The sequence below is a fragment of the Anastrepha ludens genome, chromosome X (genome assembly GCF_028408465.1).
Source record: "Anastrepha ludens isolate Willacy chromosome X, idAnaLude1.1, whole genome shotgun sequence".
Taxonomy (NCBI): domain Eukaryota; kingdom Metazoa; phylum Arthropoda; class Insecta; order Diptera; family Tephritidae; genus Anastrepha; species Anastrepha ludens.
Window position 1 is genome coordinate 69977465 of NC_071503.1, and position 22091 is coordinate 69999555.

Below are 22091 nucleotides of genomic sequence, written 5' to 3' on the forward strand. Positions count from 1 at the left end.
AAGGATATTGTCCTGTAAGCGTGGTCGTGGTGGTCATTTGCCTGACGCTATTTCCCATTATTAAGGGGAGAGCTTGGTTTATAAGGTCAAAAAAATCAATTTTTTATTTTCGTTTTAAGCGATTCCTAATATATTTCAGAATATTCACACAAAGTTACAGAGTCTAATTCTCAATATTTCCGTAGATACAAAGCCAAGGTGGGCGAGAGTTAGGTAGTTACGCTGTGACCGGACAGCTATAGTACAAACTTTATCTTCTTTTCTCGACTTTTCATTTTTATGATTTCTTTGAATTGGCGTACATGAATGAAGAAAAAACTAATGAACCTTTTGAAATGAATCATAGCTTGTTCCCTTCAGTATTAAATTCTCTTCTATTTGAACTAACTAAATAGATAAAAAAATTTTTCAAGATTTTTATACCAAGTTGAAGTGAATTTTTTTTTTGTAGAAAGGCATTTTGTTTCTTTAAAACCTCCAAATAGTTGAAATTTTGGAACTTCTCTCAGTTTTCTTAGTTCATCTAGAATAAAAAATCATGATAATTACAAAACCATTTGAATTTTTTGCTTTAGATAATAATTACGAGCTGTATCTTGTACGCCAGTTGGAAAGTCCAGCGTTGTAGCGCTCTACTAATTTCTATGTTAAACATTTTTTTCAACTTATTTTAACCAGTACAAAAGTTTTTTATACTTTTTAAATGTTCATTGAAAGATAGAAAAAACTTTGCAGTACTAAATTAATTTTTTCCTTTAAAAAAAAATCGCAAAGAGATGCAATTTTTAGACCTCATAAACCAGGCTCCCCCCTTAGCGTCATACCTTCCCCTTTATAATGCAATAAACATCCGATCATTTATATTAAAAAAAAAAGCATTTTTCTTTGAATACCAAAATAACACCTCGTATTGGAAAACCCTTTAGATCTATAAGTAACGTGAACACATTCAAATAACTCTGCAAAAGAAATATTTACAATTTGAAAAGTAATAAATTTCATGAAAAGAGAGTTTATAGTCATCAATCAACATATCGTCGGTTCTCCCTAAGTTTCCAGTGTTTGCATAGATGACACACAAAAAAGTGCATCGCTAAGAGAGCGCTTTATGAAAATTTTCGCACTCCTTGTGAAAGCTGAGAAAATGTGTTTCTGTTTTTTTTAAGGGCAACGCAATTTTCAACAGTGTGTGATTTGCCTTAGTCCAGCATTCATTAGCGTAAATTGGCATGTTGGAGTCGAAGCCTGCATGCCTTAACCCTTAGAGTACAGAGTCTATTTTCTAACATAAAGAACGGGGTGGGGCAACTTGGGTCCCCAAACGAAAAACTTACCTTATAATTATAAATAAATTAATAATGGAATACCACTAATAAGTTTTTATACAGGATTTAAAACAAAACTCGACTACCTAAAGGCAAAAAGAGAAAAAGAAATTATTTGCGAAGTTATCAAAGAAAAACTAATCTAGCGGGACCAAAAGCGTTAAGCACAATTTGTCGTTGTTGCGATTAAACAGAGCAATCGACTTGAGAAATGCTACCTTCTTCTTAGGAGAGCTGAACGTTACAATAATCGTAGCGTCAGTTTTTGTGTTGGTAGATTTGCGCATTCGAAAAATGCTCTTGATCTCAGGTATCAGAGTATTAGTTGAGCTACAAATATTATTCAGCAGGCATCGTAAATCTTCTCCGTTTTTTGTTTTTATGCCGTGTAAACATGCATCAGCGGCGATTTCAGCTCTTTCGTAGCAATCAAGCTGGCTTTGCAGTGACCAGACTTCAACGCTAAGCGAAACATTTGCGCACATCTCCGTTTTAAGAGTACCAACGTCATTACGCAACTTCTCTAATTCGACACAGTGACGTTTTACTGTCTGTACTTTTTCAAAAGATTTTACGATTTGCTTTATGCTTTTGAGCTTAGCCGTAAGTTCCCCTACGAGTAGCAGTATGCGCTCACCTGATTCCCTCGTTGAGTCCTTCACTGCACTTACGATTTTTGCCTCTAGTTTTGCGACCCACGCAGCACTAGGCGAACTCTCACCTTTGCTCAGATTTTGTTGTGTTGTTGGACTCAAACCCAAAGAAGTAGCTATGAGGCGTTTTGATCTAGTGTGTATGTAGAAAACTTAAAACAAAAAGAGCGTTAGAAATCAATAATCCACTTCAAAGCAGCAAGAGCATAGCAGTGGTAGTGCAGTAGCGTTAATGTATAGAGAAGCCTCAATGACAGAAACATATGGATTTTTGAGGGGTACTTATCTGGCGAAGACTAATCGCCACAGACACATTTTTCACCAAAAGTTAACATTAAAGGACTGAATTATTTAGCAGCAGTCGATTAGAATTTGTTGGTTATTAGAAACAAAGATTGTTAACGTTCTCGGCTAGCTAGACATATGCATTTATATTTTACCTTAAACAAGTATCAGAGAACGTAAGCTCATAGAGAAGGCTGATATTTAGTGTATTATCAAAATTATTTCAAAATATCCACATAATAACTTTGTAAATCATTCATTTACATCAAGGGTTATTATTATGTATATTCATATACTACAGAGTGTTGAATACGTATAACATCTACCATCCATATGTTTTATGTGGGCAGAAAAAAATCTTGTCCTGCCTCATAACAAAGCTCATACGCATATCTACATACATATAAAAAATTCAAAAGCAAATACAGACACATATGCCACCATACGAGGTGTGTTCAAAAAGTATCGCGAATTTTGAATTTTCGCAGGTTGGTGGTACAAAATGTTCTCAGAAGGCCGAGAAGATGTGAACGACGAAAAGCGTGCCGGACGCCCGAGCACTTCAACAACTGACGAAAAAATTAATTTTTTCCAATGATTTGGGCATGAGACGGGTCGTCGTAAAATTCGTACCAAAACTACTAAATTTCGACCAAAAGCAGCATCGCCTGAGCATTTCTAATGAGATGTTGGACTCTGCCCGCGACGACCCAAATTTGCTCCAGAGGGTCATAAGTGGTGACGAATCGTGGGTTTATGGCTATGACGTAGAAACCAAACCTCAATCATCTCAGTGGAACCTGCCGCACGAATCAAGACCAAAAAAAGCGCGCCAAAAGTTTTGGTTACTGTTTTCTTGGATTATTAAGACGTTGTGCATCATGAGTTCTTGCCACAGGGTAAAACGGTCAATAAGGAATATTACCTGCAAGTTATGCGCAATTTGCGCGAAGCAATCCGCCAGAAACGCCCGGATTTGTGGAAGAACAAAAATTGGCTTTTGCATCACGATAACGCCCCTTCTCACACATTGTTGCTTGTGCGCGACTTTTTGGCCCAAAACCAACACACTAATGATGCCACAGCCACCCTATTACCCAGATCTGGCCCCCTGTGACTATTTCTTGTTCCCGAAACTGAAGAGGCCTATGAAAGGACGACGCTACGCTACGATTGACAAGATAAAAACGGCATCGAAGGAGGAGCTGAAAAAGATAAAAAAATTATTTTTTGAAATGCTTCGAAGATTGAAAAAAAAAAAAACGGTGGCACAAGTGGATAATATCTATTGGGGATTACTTTGCAGGGGACAAAATAGATATTAATGAATAAATAAATAATTTTTGGAAAAACACAAAATTCGCGATACTTTTTGAACACACCTCGTATTTCTAATATATGTGTGCAAAATTCTCATCCTAACAGTATGCGTTTACATATACATATATGTATGTATATGTTGGGTCAATGTATGTACGTAAATGTCTCTATTCAAAGCAAAACAGTGCATATTCGTATATAAATATGTATGTACACATAAATGCACACACTCACTTTATGCCTCTACATGCGTTTGTTTCCAAAACTAAAATTCTAAGCCTAGCGACTACAAGAACAAAATGCATTCATAGACGCAGCTGCGACTGCGCTATTTCAAATATTAAACAGCACAACAACAAAAAATTCATTGATAAGTTAGATCTCATATTTCTACGAGCAAAGTACTTTCATTCATAAATCGAGCCGCCCATATGCCAATTTTCTGTCCATATTTATGCATAAATATGTATATATATAAATGTCGCGTACACCCTTTTTGTGTGTTTGGCAAAGCTCCTCCTCCTATTTGTGGTGTGCGTCTTGATGTTGTTCCACAAATGGAGGAACCTACGGTTTCAAGCCGATTCCCAACGACAGATATTTTTATGAGGAGCTTTGTCATGGCAGAAATACACTCGGAGGGGCCATTACCCGCCGGGGGAGGCCCGCTATTAGAAAAAACTTTTCCTGCATTTTGGTCCTTCACCGAGATTCGAACCAACGTTCTGTCTCTGAAATCCGAATGGTAGTCACGCACCAAGCCATTCGGCTACGGCGGCTGCCGTACATAAATATATGCATGTAAATATGTCTTTTAAATACTCGACAACCGCACAGAGAATGTTAAGGTATAGAGAAGTCTCAATGACGGGAACGCATGGAGTTTTGAGGGGTACTGGTTTTTCGCGCGTAGTTCACCACAGACAAATTTTTCACCAAGAGTAAACAGAAATATGCTCAACTGGCCAAATTAAACAGCAGTTGAGTAAAATTCGTTTGTATGTAGAAAGAGAGAATGTTAGCGCTGTAGGCTAGCTACGGGCACTTTACCATAAAAAACAAATATGCTAAGGTCAATAGTGACTTAGAAAGAGCAAATCATCAAAAAATATGTACATACATATATTATTCCTGTCTAAGGTATCTACGTTAAAACTTAGTTCCCTTCAACACGATCAAATGCTTCATAGAGATTTGATTCATTACCACTTGACACAGCAATAAATATTAAGGTAAAACTTCTCAAGAAGTTCAACGCTCATTCATAGACACAGCATTGTATGTACAGTAACCGCCAAATGTGTACACTAACCTTCAAATACTCTAATTTCAGACTAAGTTTCTAATCTTGCAGATATGTGCATATGTTTTTGTGCACTTTTTATCAATTGAAGAACTACACGCAAAGTACTAACTAATTAACTATTTACCTACTATCAGAGAATATAAAATAATTGTTTCGAAATTTTCTCCTAGTATTGAAGTGTCCAACACAGAACTTTTTTATAAGATACTTGTGCTGTTTTTTGCAAGTTACTGCATGCTCATGCGTGCACTTGACGCACAGCAGCTGCGGTTGTCGAGCATTTAGAAAACATATTTAGACGGCCCCTTGTATTTTTTGGGCCCATTCCAATCGACGAGGCTTGTCCGCAGGCAACAATCTTTGCGTCAATTGAATCTTATACGGGAATAAATGCAAACCAATGCGGATAATTCATTGTAAAGTGGTCTCAACTGCTGAGAACGGCGATTTTGGGATGTTCTTGGCGACGTCTCAACACTGGCCTGTACAAGAGCAATATTCTCATCCGATCGCCTTGGTCACATCACCAGTCGAAAACCTTTCGTATAAACGGTTAATGGTGTTCTTAGAAGGCGCACTTTTCACATTATTTAATTTTGTATACGCACTTTGAGTTTTCACAATTGACTTCTTTTGTTGAATGTAAATTTCAACAATTTGGAAGCGCTTGCGTAGCGTGTACCGTGTGTACCCATGGTAAAAATCTGCTTGGACTGGCGCTTCCAACGCTGTATGTCATTAAGCGATCTGACGTCTCTGTGAAAAGATTCAGGGTTGCTAGATGGGTCCGTCGAATATAGGCAACCCTTACGGTTGCAAACATTTAAACGGAGCCGGGTCCAATCGACATGACAAAAATTCAAGATTTACCAAATACTGACAAATAATTCTATGCTAAATTTCCAATATTCACTATTTTCGAACGGTCGCGAAAATTGGCATATGGGCGGCTCGTTTTATCAATGAAAGTTCTTTGTTCCTAGAACTATGAGCTCGAATTTATCAATTTTTCTTCTATTGTACAATAGTTGAAACTGTTCAGCGCCGCCGCGACTATTTTAGACAATTCAGCACCACGGCAACTAGAATTATGGCTGCGACGGCTGCGTCTATTAACGCATTTTGTTTTTTGTAGTCGCTAGGCACAGAATTTCAGCTTTGTACATATATTGTGCATTTTGTTCTTGTAGTCGTTAGGCATAGAATTTTAGCTTTGGACGACATACGCATTTAGAAGAATAAAGTGACCCGTGTGTACTAATAAGCATTGTTTTGCTGGAAGTCCAGAATAAAAATATGTATGTACGTAAATAGGCTAGGGCATCAAGTGTGCATACGTACGTACAAATATGTACACTCATATGCAAAATATAATTGTTTTAGCATATGTTAGGCAGGGATTCGAACATTCGCGTATTTACCCGTGAGGTAGGTCATGGTAGTTTCAGTGCATACATATGTAAGTGTACGGCGACACTATATGTATTTATTAAAGATGCAATTGAACTTAGTTGTCCCATATATGCAAATACGTTTCTTTGAAGTTTTGTTTTATTTTATTTATATTTCAAAGTTTTATACTATCTAGAAAATGCATACATATTTTATTCCCTGCAATAAAATGAAAATTGAAAAAAATTTCGTTTGCAAAGAAACAAATGTAAGTATATTGAAATACCGTCGGGAGTTTAATTTCATACAGAACCCAAAAACTATGCAAAACCAATGTACTTGTACAGATTTCAGTTTAATCAGCTCTGTTAAGAAGTTCCCCGCTGTCGAGTTGAGCGAGGTGAAAAAGTTTTCGCGGCTTCACTTCAACTTTGACAACTCACACTATTCGTAGCCCGTGAGACTTCTCTTTACATTAACGTTCTCTGGTAGCAGCAGAGAACGTAAATTCATAGAGAAGGTTGAGTCCCAGCCCGCTCCTCATTTTGGGATCTAACAAAACTCGGGTACGAAATTAAACTCAGAAATTACTTCAACACAAGTTAACAGTAGGAAACCAATTAATATGGCTGCCGGAGAGCTTACATTTGCTTGCGTACAAAATAAATTTGTTTATTTGATATGTCCATATGATTTGTATGCATGTTAACATATTAGATTTGGTCTTTTTGGTTTTTTTATGAAAATTGTATGTATGCATGTTTACATACATTATACAAGCATATCAAATGAATAATCCTCATAGCGGAATGATTCAGGCACACAGGAAGATGGCATATGCAACTGCAAATGTGTGAATTTATATTCATATGTGCATATATATGTACATATGTATGTATATGCCTCGGAAGGCAATGACAACCCTCCGAGTGTATTTCTGCAATGAAAAAGCTCCTCATAAAAATATATGCCGTTCTTATTCGGCTTGAAACTGTAGGTCCCTCCATTTGCGGAACAACATTAAGACGCACGCCACAAATAGGAGGAGGGGCTGGGCCAAACACCCAAGAAGAGCGTACGCGCCAATTATGTATATATATGCATGTGGACTTGCCACAGCACAAAATACTACGATTCCCTAAAACTTCTCAAGAAATCCAGCGAACATTTAAAGGCACAGTATTTATGGGCGCGTCACAGCTCACAGAAGCTTTAATATTCAATACATTTGACACTTCGGGCTTCATCCGAAGGTTCAATGTATGTACAGTAACATACAACTAACTCTCACTACTCTTTGACTGTACGTTTCTAAATTTCCAGCTTTATACATACATATGTTTTTGTGCACTTTTTATCAATTAGAGACCTACATACGTAAAGTCATATAATAATTAATTATTTTCTAAAGTAATATAATAATTAATTACACAGCCCCACAAAAAAAAAAAAATTTAAGTCCCAGAAACTTGACCTCGGTTACTATATGTTTTTAGGGTCGCTGAATCCGAATCCGGGGTCAGTTTCACCCCATCAGGTTAATTTCAAGGTCAGTTCAAGGTCAAATCATCAAAATCTGTAAAAATGGACCCTAACCATACTATCTTGGGGTTTTTGGGGTCGCTGAATCCGAATCCGGGGTCAGTTTCACCCTATCAGGTCAATTTCAAGGTCAGTTCAAGCTCTAAAAAGTAAACAGAGTGAAAAAATTTGTTATAGGCTGAAACAATGTAAAAGGTATTAAAAAAAAAGAAAATAACAATATACACACAAATACAATCCCGTCCATTAAATCTATATCACAATTAGATACATTAAAATTTTTTAGAAGAATATGTATTTCACAATACTCATGAAAAATCTACTTTATTACTCTTTTTTATGATAACGAACTATTTTATTGTCAAAAGATCTACGTAGGGGGTTTCGCTTCCGCTTTTTGGAGTTCGATGGCAGATCTCTTTTTAACGACCAGCAGTAATCTGCTAACATATTTATATTCCATGTTCCTTGGTACCTCCGCTCCACTTCTTTAATATCTTGGTGAAACCTTTCTCCCTGCTCTTCGCTGTAATCTCCCAAGTTATTTGGAAAGTCATCTACGTGAGAATGTAAAAAGTGCAATTTCAGGTTCATTAAGCAGCCTTGATTTTTATAGCTTCCACTAAATTCAATACTATTTGTTTGTAGTCCGGGCTTTTTCGATTTCCTAAGAAATTTTCAATTACGTTTTTGAAACACAACCATGCTTCTTTCTCTTTCTTGTCCATTTTGGTAACAAAAACCTTATCATTTATCATCCTACGAATCTGAGGTCCGTCAAAAATTCCTTCACGTACTTTAACATCACTTAATTTTGGAAATTGATTCCGGAGATACCTAAAACAACTACCATCTTTATTAAGTGATTTTACCCATTGCTTCATAAGTCCTAATTTTATGTGCAGAGGTGGTATTAGAATTTTTGATGGATCAACAAGTGGTTGTTCTATTACATTCTTAGAACCCGGTTCGAGCTTTTGTCTCAAAGGCCAAATACTCTTGGAGTAATGATTTGTTCGATCCCTATTGTCCCATTCACATAAAAAGCAAGGGTATTTTGTAAATCCCGATTGTTGCCCTAGAAGTATTGTTAGAACCTTAAGATCCCCACAAATTTGCCATTGGTGTTCTTTGTATTTAATTCTATCTAATATTACTTCCATGTTGCAGTATTTCTCATCCAATATTACCGAATATCCTATGGGAACAGCTGCATAAACATTTGTATTGTGTAAAAGAACAGCTTTTAAACTTCTCTTTGACGAATCGATGAACAATCTCCACTCGTTAGCTTTATAACATCCTTGCTTGAAGCGATTCATCAATCCAACTATAAATTTGCAATACACCAGAGAGTATTCTGCATCATTAGCGAAATATTCACGAAATTCCTTATCCCTATCTCGATAGTAAGAAACTTTAATTTTATCAGCTACATTAGTATTTCCTTTAAGCCATGATGCTAGGTACTCTGCCCCGTCCTTTGGTAAGCCCAAATCACGTATGAGATCATTCACATGTTCTTGTGCAATTGGACCTTTGCTATTCTCAGCATTATTTGGAGTGTACTCTTCGTCATCACTAGCACTAACAACGTCAGTGTCATCATCAATCGATTCGTCATTTTCTGTAAATCCTTCTTCATCAGGTACTCTTTCTATTTCTTCTACCAAACTCTCATCTGCATCAGTTTCCAAATTTTGCTCAACATCCATATGTTCACTTGCAAACGAATGCAATGATACTTTTTCTTCCTGAATTCGAGATAAGTAAACCGGTTTCGTGACACTTTTAACATTAGCGTACTTAATTTTTGACTTGACTCTACTATTTATCCCCAACAAATTTGTATTGCAAAAATAACAATCTCTTTTCTCAAAAGGTTCCTTCCATAACGTCGGCACTTTCATTTTTACTTCGGTTTTTTTACTTCCTAGCATTTTCCGGCATAATGCACATATGGGTTTTGGAACCCAATCGGATTCGTCGACTGTACTATCAATGCCAAATAATTCATGATATTGTTGTTTATGTTTTTCATTGAATTTTCTTCTATTTTTAGGGTCCTCATACTTACTACAAATATAACAAAAACAATCACGCTCTTTTACTTTGCACTCTTGGTCACCAGACCTGAAGTGAAAGATTCTTGTAGCATTATACTCTTCCATAGCCAAGTTTCCCACTATCAAAGAGCTGCGGTCGCATGATGACGACGTCTGCGTGCCCGCTTTCTCACCCTGACCAGCCGCCGATACTGGGTTTCCGAAGCCCTGCATCGTAACATTGTGCCTCATGTCTGCCATGACGGCGCGAACGCCTTCGCCCAGGGATTTGGCCGACGAAAGAAACGTCCATGTCGTTTCCACCGTCACCACGAGGAGGTACCCTAGGCAGGCAGACAAAACGGCAAAGGTATTTGTAGAAAGTATAAGGTCTCTAAAAATGCATGAAAAGTCGATGAAAAACATAAAAAACCATATGTTAAATTGTTTGATAGTATGGTTAGGGTCCATTTTTACAGATTTGACCTTGAACTGACCTTGAAATTGACCTGATGGGGTGAAACTGACCCCGGATTCGGATTCAGCGACCCCAAAAACATATAGTAACCGAGGTCAAGTTTCTGGGACTTAAATTTTTTTTTTTTTTGTGGGGCTGTGTTATTTACCCGACACAGAACTTTTTTGTAAGCTACTTGTTGCTGGTTTTTGTAACTTTTTGTAAGCTTATGTGCGCACTTGACGCACAGCAGCTGCGGCATTTAGAAGACATATTTACATACATATATTGATGCATACATATGTAAAAAACCAGCTCAGATCCCCTTCCCACTCTCCAGACCAAAACCCTATTGAGCACCTATGGGATTTACTCTAGCGTACGATTCGTCAGCACAACATAAGCTTTAAAAACATGTTGAAGGAGGTCATCATGGAGGAGTGGAGCAAAATAACTGCCGAGGACACTAAAAATCTGGTTGATTCAATGCCTAGACGTCTGGCAGAGGTTTTAAAACGAAATGGAAATCCAACAAAGTACAAGAAATTACGGCATTGTACGCAGAATAATTGAAGTATACGCAGACTTTTGAGGAGTCATATTTTTGTTTTTTTTTGTAAGAGTTTTTTTCCTATTAATTTTTTTTTTTTTAATAGAAAGAAAGCACAAATATGTTAAGATATAAGCAAAGAATCAAATAAAAAAAAGCAAAGTCTCAAGTGCCTTATATTTAAAATAATCGACTACTAAACATCAAAGTTTTGTTCTTTTTCTAAGTGTACGCAGACTTATGCGAGCAAGTGTACATATATTGATGCATACATAAGTACGGAGCCGCGACCATTCGACATGACAAAAATTCAAGATTTACCAAATATTGGCAAATAATTCAACGCGAAATATGCCAATATTAACTATTTTCGAATGGTCGAGAAAATTGGTATATGGGTGGCTCGTTTTATGAATGAAAGTACTTTGCTTGTAGAATATGAGAACTTATCAATGAATTAGTTTTTGTTGGGCTTTTAATATTTGAAACTGTTCAGCACCGTCGCGGTATTAATACATTTTGTACTTGTAGTCACTAGGCTTAGAATTTTAGTTTTGGAAAAAACGCATGTAGAGGCATAAAGTGAGTGTGTGCATTTGTGTGTACATACATACATTGTCCCAACATATGCATACATATATGTATATGTAACCGCACTGTTTGCATGAGTTTTTTTGCATATGTGAGGAATTTGTTTGCATATATTTGTCTCTTGATTTTTTATATGTACAGGGTTTTCCATTAGGGTTTTTCTTTTGATACTCAAGGAAAAATTAAAAATGATATTTTTTAATATAAATGATCGGATGTTTATTTCATTATAAAAAGAAGGTTTGCCGTTAATAGTGGAAAATAACATCAGACATATGACCACCACGACCATGCTTACAGGACAATATCCTTTTCATGTAATTTTCCATAACTGAATTGCAAAGTGGTTGCCCTATGTCCTCGATATCCTCATGAATTCCATCTTTGAGGTCTTGAATCCATGTTATTGGAAAACCTTTTAGATATGCTTATGAGCTGTGTTACGAAGCAGGTCAAGTTTTTTTCCTGCCCACATAAATATGGATGGTAGATGTTATTATAATTTAAAAAATACCAAACATTGTTGAATAATAACCCTTGATGTCAATGAATGGTTTACAAAGTTAATTTTTTATGTGTATATTTTGAAATAATTTTGATAATACACTTAATATCAATACACATTTCACATTCATGCTTGCCTATACTTAGAATTAATTTATTCATCTCACAAGAAATAATCCATTTGCGCATGCAAAATGACGGCAAGTAAGCATGAAAGAAAAATATGCAAGTCTCCTTTTATTTTATTTTACCTAATACCAAATCATGGCAATTTACATTGTAATGCTAACGCTATATTTAATTCTGTTGACTACGCTCCGCTCCAAGGCCGTGGTGGAATAATACAAATTTCTGGCTGCGTTTTGTTAGTATTTGACATTTAACCTGTTCATTTATTCCTGAGCCTTCTCTATGAATTTACGTTCTCTGGTAGCAGTATCAGCGGACAAACGGATTAACGGAAAAACGAAAAACCAGTTTTCTTTTACGCGATTTGCTATTTATTTTTTCTTTGTTTTTTGTATTGAAATCGCTTTTTATTCTGACACGACACCGCTCTCTGATAACCTGGTTATAGTTCTCAAGCAAATTTTAGATTATTATCAGAAAAAGACCGCGAAGATTGGAATTTCTGTGCAGAGCGAGAAGAAAGACGTACCTTCTGCTGAAATATGAACGAGACGTTATCAATAAAACGGTCCGCGGATGACATATGGCAAAAATACATTTTTTGTTTTTTGGTAGGACTGTTATCAGCATACATGGCAAATTTCAGCGTGATATGTCACATAGTTTGTTTTCTGTGCTACTGTAAACAAGTCAAGCTCGAGTGTGTTCTTCGAATTCTCTTTTATGACTTCAATTGTCTCAAAATGTTTTCCACGGAGCGGCAACTTGAGCTTGGGAAACAGGAAAAAGTCACATGGAGCCATATCAGGCGAATACGGTGCTTGCGGAACGATATTAACATTATTTTTGTTCAAATACTCGCGAACAAGACGTGATGTGTGAGCTGGTGCATTATCGTGATGCAAGAACCATGACTTGTTGTCCCACAATTCCTTCCTTTTAAGACGAATGTTCTCGCGCAAAGCTTTAAAACGTCTAAATATATTAATATTCAGCGTTAACCGATTTTGCGATTTGTGCGATTTTCAAGCACAATTTCCTTTACTTTTCCGATGTTTTCGTCGTTTACTGATGTTGCTGGACGACGTTCATGAGGCAAGTTTTCAACCGATGTACGGCCCTCTTTGAACGATTTGTACCACTGGAAAACTCGTGCACGCGATAGAACAGAGTCCCCATAGGTTGTCTGCAACATTTTTAAGGCGTCTGAAGCCGAAATTTTGTTGGAAAAACAAAATTTCAAACAAATTCTTTGTTCAACTTGAATTTCCATCGTTAAATTCGAAGAACACACTCGAGCTTGACTTGTTTACAGTAACACAGAAAACAAACTATGTGACGTATCACGCTGAAATTTGCCATGTAAGCTTATAACAGTCCTACCAAAAAAGCAAAAAATTTATTATTGCCATATGTCATCCGCGGACCGTTTTATTGATAACGTCTCGTTCATATTTGAGCAGAAGGTATGTGCTCTCGAACAATTTATATTATTATATACTAAATTCGCTAACTTAAAAGCTTAACTACACCTAAAAATATCAGAATTGAAGCATAAGCAAACCTCAAATTGAACAGCTTACAAAAACAACAACTCTGAAATATGTATGTAAATTTTGGAATAAGCACCTGTAAACGCACCCGTGCGAAAAAGCTAAAAAAAAAAAAACCCCACAAAAATTAAAATGCGAAACCAAAAACCACTCAAATTGAAAAGATTGCAACAACGATAATCATAAACAAATAAGTACGTTCCCTCCCGACAGTCGGTTCTACGTTACTGGAACGACCCGATTTACTATATATCCGGCCAAGAACTGTCACTCCAACAGCACTCTCGTGCATGTATGGGGAATGTTTTGCTGATACAACAACAACAACGGAAATTTCCACACGACGATTGCACTCCTAATTTGCAACCGATTTTGAAACATCAAATCTAGATCATGTACAGGAAAAATACATTTCTAATGCGAATGTGTACGAAAAAGATTTCTTTATTTTGTTAAAAATAGCGGATTTTTATTTGTGGACAGATTTTTCTTTATGTTCTCTGAACTGTTGTCAATAATTCACTTTTTGTGGTATTAACATTGATCGACACATTTATGGTGGATCTCTGTAACTGGCCGCATACTTACTACATACAGTACTGAACACTGAACCGAAATGTAATGCAACAAAGTCGAAGAATACGTCGTTCGCGTCAGCTGTTAATGGGTCTTCAATATAAGGCGTTTTTCAATAGGTGCGCTTCAACTTTTTTCCGATAGGGAGGGCGAACGACGCAATATTTTTTATTTTTCGCTTGTCATTTTCAAACTTCATTAGTATACATTTCATCATGGAACGCTACACACTTGAGCAACGATTGCAAATCGTGCAAATTTTTTATGAAAATAATCGTGCAAATTTTTTATGAAAATTTACAAATTTTCCAAAAAATCATCTTCAGTGATGAAGCTCACTTTTGGCTCAATGGCTTTGTCAACTAGCAAAATATGCGTTACTGGGCAGAAAGCAATCCACACGTGATTCATGAGGCATCGTTGCATCCCGAAAAAATCACTGTTTGGTGCGGTTTACATGCCGGCGGCGTAATTGGCCCATATTTTTTCGTTGACGAGAACGATCGCCACGTTACTGTGAATGAAAATCGATACCGCGACATGATAAACAATTATTTTTGGCCGCAATTGAATGGTATGGACTTAGACGACATGTGGTTTCAACAGGACGGGGCCACAAGCCACACAGCACACGCTACAATGGATTTGTTGAAGAGTAAGTTCGATGAGCGCATTATTTCCAGAAATGGACCGGTCAAATGGCCGCCGCGCTCGTGTGATTTGACGCCTCTAGACTATTTTCTTTGGAGTTATGTGAAGTCATTGGTCTACAGTAACAAGCCGGCGACGATTTGTGAGCTCAGAGCCAATATTAAATGCGAAATTGCTGAAATTTCGGCCGATTTATGCAAAAGAGTGGTCGAAAATTGGGTTCAACGATTGGATTTGGTAAAACGAGCACGCGGTGGTCATGCAAAATAAATCGAATTTCATACTTAAATGTATATATTCAAACTCGATAATAAAAAAAAAATTAGTTAAAAAAATCAAACCGCTTGTGTTTTATTCAAAAAAAAAGTTGAAGCGCTCTTACTGAAAAACGCTTTATATATATACTAGCATTAGACAATATAACTGCCAAAACGCAAGTAGCAGTAATCGAAACGTATTACAGCAAAACACTGGGAGCGAAGTAGGTGATGATATTTATGACGGTGATTCTGGCTCCGCCGCTTTAACACAAGTCTAGACACGTATCTGATGATAATGCTGATGTTAAAATTTCGCAATAGGATCGCAGATCGCATTTACCGATTATCGTAAGCTTTAAAGATATGTTATGTTCTTACCTAAATAGTACTAACACACCGCATACTTATGTATGTATACGCCCACATGCACGTTATGAAATTTTGCCTCCTGCTTCTGCAGACAAGCGCTTTTTTATAGCTCTTATCCTCAATAAATTGGAACATTATTTTGTTTGGATCCCTATTTTGCAGCTTGAATCAAACCATATTTTTAGTGTTTTCATTGGTAGGCTAAATAATAAATGTCGACAGTAATTGAGCTGGATTCCAACATTACACACCATTGCATGTTCTTAAGGATGGGAATATAACTTTAAGTGTTAGATCAGAAGGTGCAAATATGCAGTTTCTTAAGAATTTCTTCATTTGGACGAAAAAAAGCCACATCACAACCGCAGGTCAAGGAGTACTCAGATGTTCAATTTCATTTCCTTTATTTGATTAAGACTATGTTTACAAAACCTTCAAATACTATGAGTAACAGATGGGCTGGAAAATCCTGGGCCTAACACATAGACGGCACTAGTTTTATTGAATTCACCTCCTTTTCATTTAATAAAGTATCATATTTATTTATAAAACTATTCATAAGAACTATTTCCAATAACAAGGTGTCATCTATCGCTATCGAGAGATGATGCACGATTTTGTATGGCAGGAATTGGATGGTATTGATCTGGATAACGTTTATTTTCAACAAGACGACGCTACGTGCCACACAAGCAACGAAACCATTGATCTTTACGGGAAAACTTTCCGGACCGTGTTATCTCTCGAAGAGGTGATCACAATTGGCCACCGAGATTTTGTGATTTAACACCTTGTGACTTTTTTCTTTCGGACCACGTGAAAGAGAAGGTCTACGCCAACAGCCCAGAGTTGATTCAAGACCTCAAAGATGGAGTTCGTGAGGCTATCGAGGACATAGGGCAGCCACATTGCAATTCGGTTATGGAAAATTTCATTAAAAAGGATATTGTCCTGTAAGCATGGTCGTGGTGGTCATATGTCTGATGTTTTTTTCCACTATTAACGGCATACCTTCCTCTTTATAATGAAATAAACATCCGATCATTTATATTAAAAAATATCACTTTTCTTTGAGTATCAAAATAACACCTCTTATTTGAAAACCCTTTATAATAAATTGTGCTTTAAAGCACCAGTAATAAAATTGATAAATGATTTCCTTTGAAAATTATTCACACCATTCAGAACATGAACTATTTCGGTATTACTAAGGACAGTCTTTCCAAAGAAAGTACAGCGGCATTGTTTTAATTTGGGCATTGTCTAAAAAGATGTTGGATTTTTTCTTTTTCATTTGAGTTACATAAAAAGCAGTTTTTATTGTATAGACCATTAAGCGTAATGCAATTAATTATTACTTTAAAAATCCTTAAAATTTTAAATTTTTCTATGCCATCCTTAAAATAACTTTGACCTACACTATGGCCCAGTTCCGTATACATTCTGTCTGTATTCTTTACAGCTGTACTCCACATTTTTTCCTGTTAGTAGTGTTAATACAATTTAGAAATATTTCGCTTTTTTTTGCCTACTTGCTTTCTACTAAGACCCTTTCGTCCCATTTCTAATTGTAAGCCAATCTTATTTGATTTAACATTTATTTTTAAAACTATTTTTGTTAAGAGGCGCGGGAGCCTCAAGGTTTCATATTTCAAATATTGTTTTTGGATATAGTTTGAGTGCAATCCCGGCGTGTAAATGTGACCACCTTCGATACCGGTTTCTAAATAAATAGTATAAATAGGCGAACAGCTTGTGAGCTTAAACATTTTCTTTATGAATTGCAGTTTCAATTTGTCAACATTCTCAAATATATATTGTAGTATCCCCATATATGCACCACATAACTTTGAACAGCTCGGCAAATTGATTGAAACATTTTGCATTTGACACCTAATTGTATTTTCTTCTTTTAATAAAAGTTATTCCATATGAAGTTTAAACTTGATATTGAGGCGTTATTCCTTTTTTCTAGATGTTTCTGGAAAACCATTTTGGGTGTAAGAACCACCCCCAGGTACACAGGACACAGTACGTGTCTCTTATAATAATATTCTCCCTTTTATATTGCCGTATTTTTGTGATAGTTTGCTCCCACGACGAAAAACCATTATTGCCGATTTGGCTAGGTTAACCTACATTTTCTATTTTCCAAAGCAAGCCTCTTGATTATTTATCATTATTTGAAGTATATTTATTTCGTCCTCCGCCTTATATTTATATTGTCAACTTTCAAACCACCACCCAAATCTTCATGCAAGGTATTTAAATATAGCGCAAAAAATAAAGAAGACATCAGACACCCTTGCTTTAGCCTAGAGAACGTTTCATCTGAATAACCTTCACCTGTCCATATTATAAATCTTGTCTCTAGATATATATTCTCAATGAAGTTAACAAATTTGGGCAGTTTTCTGGGCACTTTGTCAAAATCAGCTTTAAAATCAACAAAAAAAAGGTACATTTTAGGTGCACTTGACGAAAGATTATAGATATTGACAATTTATAAATATTTTTGCCAAAAACTTGCTTGAAACTCTGTAATCAAGTTATTTGCTTCAAACCATTGAGCCAGCCAAGAATTTAGAACACCCATTAGAATTTACGCACTACAGTTCATAAAAAAATGCATAAAATCCAAAATTAAGAAAAACATTTTTCTAATATCACTTAAATTTCCACAATGTGGTCCAAAAACTCACTGGTTGAATTTTTGAAAAATGCATATGAAATCCTATTAAGCCCAGATGCCTTATTTGCTTTCGTTTTATTAAGCATTTTAACTATTTCGTCCACAGTAATGCGGCAGTCCAAGAAATAATTTTTTACTTCGATAGCAGCGTAGAGAATGTTATCTGCTGTATGGGTTGGATTTAAAATGTTTTCAAATATTCCCTCAATAAAGACGGATTTATATTCGAACCAAAATCAGTTTTTTGACCTCTTATTTATTTTCCAGAGCCCACCAATCTATACTATACTAAATATCATATATTTTTCTCTAAATTTTTTTACAATAATTCTCAATGCTTTCTTCACAAATAGCTGTATATTGTTTGTTTGCTGCAAAATACCTCAGACTGCAATTGTGTTTCGTTATACTCTTGGAGTGCTTTGAACGAAATTTTTCGGAACTTTTCGCATCGGAAATTAAACCAAATCTCTTTATTATGTAAAGTTTTATTTTACGTGTATATTTTGTTACATGTCTATTCCGTACAGAATCATTGATTATTTTTGTAATATCATCTAAATCTATTTTTTTGTTTAGCATTTTCACATTTTCCCAATTTTTGTTTAAATTTTTTTTTACCTTACTGCCGTCGAATTCTTCCAACTTGTTTTCGTTTTTTCTTAAATTGCATTTTTGCTGAACCGTGAAATACTCTACTAAACCCAAAAGGTTCTGTTCCTTCAATAAATGCCAGATTACCGTCTTCATCACCTTTTATTTGCCCATTCATAATTACAAAACCATTAAATTGCAAGTTTCTATAAAATTTCGTTTGTTTGCATTTATCGTAACGTCATTTCATTTGCTTACATCACATTCTGCTGTAAAAAGTCACTTTAAAAATGCCTTCAATATCTTGCAGCGAATCCTCTATCCTGACATTCATGCCTCCTATTGTTATTTTATTGTTGCACTCATTTTGTAGGAAACAGTTTTCAATTTTTTTGAGTTCTCGTGTCCACTCCTTGCCTCTTATGTTATGTTATATAAACTGAAAATAATATAAAATTCTTATTTTTTTTTACTTCTATCCAGTTGATTTATTCTGTTTGATTAAATAAGCATTTGATTTCAACATTTTCTATTCCTTTTTTAACATTATAAACAAGACCGCCTTTAGCTCTTCGCAAACGTTTTTCTCTACTTGTCGCTTCCCATTTTAAATTACAGTTTCACAGATATTTTCCATAACGTAAATTTTTAGTAAATTCAATGTGCGTTTCAATTAAAATTAAGATATCGAAGCCATTTGCGAATTCAAAAAATGCAAGAAAGACCAATTTGTTTTCTAACCTGTGTATATTATATAAAAGAATTTTTAAATTCAAAAGGTTAGTGTTATTTTTATCACTGGTGCTTTTTACATTTGCTCTATTATCCTCCCTATTTAAGAACTCAGCTCTACGTTTTTTCGCTTTAAATTAAAGTTTGAATTTTCAATGTGACTTAAATTAATTTTTGAAAGGCTTAATTTTAGTTTTTTGATTTTAAGTTATCTATGAGAACATTATAATTAAGAAAAATCGCTGAACCCTCTAATTTGTTTGCATTTTTTAGAATCTCCTCAGCCATTTCCAGGGTTTTAAGTTCAGCTACTATCCCAATTTATTTGTCTTTTTCAAAAATTTGACGTAGTTTTTGGACCCTCAACTGCCCTAAATTTAATTTGTCTCTACATATCGTATCACACGGTTTAGCTTTCCTAATATACGCTTTACAACTAGATTTTGTTCTTTACTTTTTTCTACTAGGACTTAATTGTTTTTCGGTCGCATTCTTTTTATTTTTTCAATTGTATCATTTCTGCTTTCAACTTTTCGAAAGTTGAGTTGGTGTAGATAGACCCAATAGATCCCTTGGCGGTGATCTCGGCAAAGGCATTATTTGTTTTTGGTGATATGGTAAAGCTAGCTCCAGCGAAAATGTTTAATATGACGATGATCACAAACTAAGATAATACTTTTATTGGCTCTCACATAAAAGTTTGGTACGGCAACAGCAAAATCAAAAGGGGACAAACAGCAACAAGCAATCGTAGGCGCCAACAGGAACAAAACGAAGTTTTCCTCTTCAGCAGTCAGATGTCCCAGCGCAGCAGTCGCAAGTCTTACAACGAGAGGGAATTATTTGTCTGTGAAGAAGAAGAGTAGGCGAAAGCAACGGAAAAAACCAGACAAAGGAAACTATATGCACACAACACACGTACTTTCTAACCACGGCGTCTTCCGCATAAAAACACAAAAAACTGCATTTGGAGGATTTATATTCATTTGTGCTTTAACAATTTAATAAGCGGCACTTCGTTCGCAATAGTTGGTTTAGTTTTAATCTCACAGATCACAATATTACCAAAGCCATTCACTGAATTTTCACAAACATGTAATTTCCTTCTCTTCAGTTCTTAATTCTCCTTGGTTGATGCAGTACATACCGCGATTTTGCGTTTTGTATTATTTTTACAATGAATTTATTTAGAACTAATTGTAGCTTAACTTTGCGGGTTTGATTTTTCTGGACTTATCGCACCAGATACATATTTTACTAATATATTTTAATGTACGTAGTGCATCTATAATGTTTTTGATCTTGGATGTTTTTGGAGTTTACACAAAATGGGTTTGCAAAGACAACAACAGTATTAATTAATTATTAAATTGTTGCTATCAGCTGTACATTATTAGCCTCAATGTTGCTCGCAAGTTTGTTGTTGAACATATGTGATATTGATGCATTTTTTGGATTATGCAGGGTAGTGTGCCCACCAAAAGCAGTTTTTAATTCTTTTGGCGAACACAAAGCAGTAGTAATCTTAGATAAGCACGATCTCATAGACACGGTAGTAAGTGTCACATCTGAATATTAGATTTTTTTTATTTGATGATTTTCAGGCAAGCGGAAATCGGTTTCGCACACATTAAATGAAAGATTTGCGGAAAAATTCCGCTAGAGATAAAATCACCTCCCGCACAATGCGAGTTACATTTAGTAATATACAAAAAAATGTCGCTACCTCAATATAAGCAAGAAAGGTGTGTAAAAATACCTTTGCACTCAACCAACATTAACGAATTATAAGGCCCATATTGCTGAATAATATTCAGTGAAAATCCTTTGCGTTCTTATGAAAATCGATCTATGTTACCGGAACGTCCCGCATGAATATCCGGCCAAGAATTGATTATTCTGCAGTGTAGTTTTCCGATGCTGCTAAGCTCCCACCAAATATGTTAGTGTTGTCACACTGTTTTTGATCTACAATGTTCCACCTTTACAACCATTACCACGGACTCGATATTATTCAGCGAAGTAAAAAGTTTTGAATGTTTTGATAGTGGGCCCGTCTCATGATGTATAGATAAGTATACATTGCTTCAGATCCTACACGACGATTTACGACATTCCACTTAAATAAATGTTTTTTACATGTTTGTCTTTGGTGTTTCAGTGTAGGAAAATAAAACATTCCTCAGTACCACTACGGCCAAGGTAAGCAGCCGCCCAAAAAACGTGTGTTTTCTATGTACCAAATGAAACAACCAGATGAGAATTTCACCAATTCCGTTCTTGTAGGTCAATCGCCGAAAACGTTATTCAATTATTGAAGTCCGCGACCCGAGAATATTTCATTTTTTATGCATTGAAGATTAGTAAGAAAACTGTTTGGCACCATTTCATCTTCTTCTTGATTGGAGCGCGGTTATTGCAATTCGGTAATTTTGGCCGAGATTAACAAACGTGCCAGTCGTGTCTTTCTCGTGCTTGCCGGTGCCTGTTGGACACACTAAGTGAAGCTAAGTCCTTCTCCACTATACAGAGGCCTACCGCATCGAATACTTTCAGAGCCGGAGC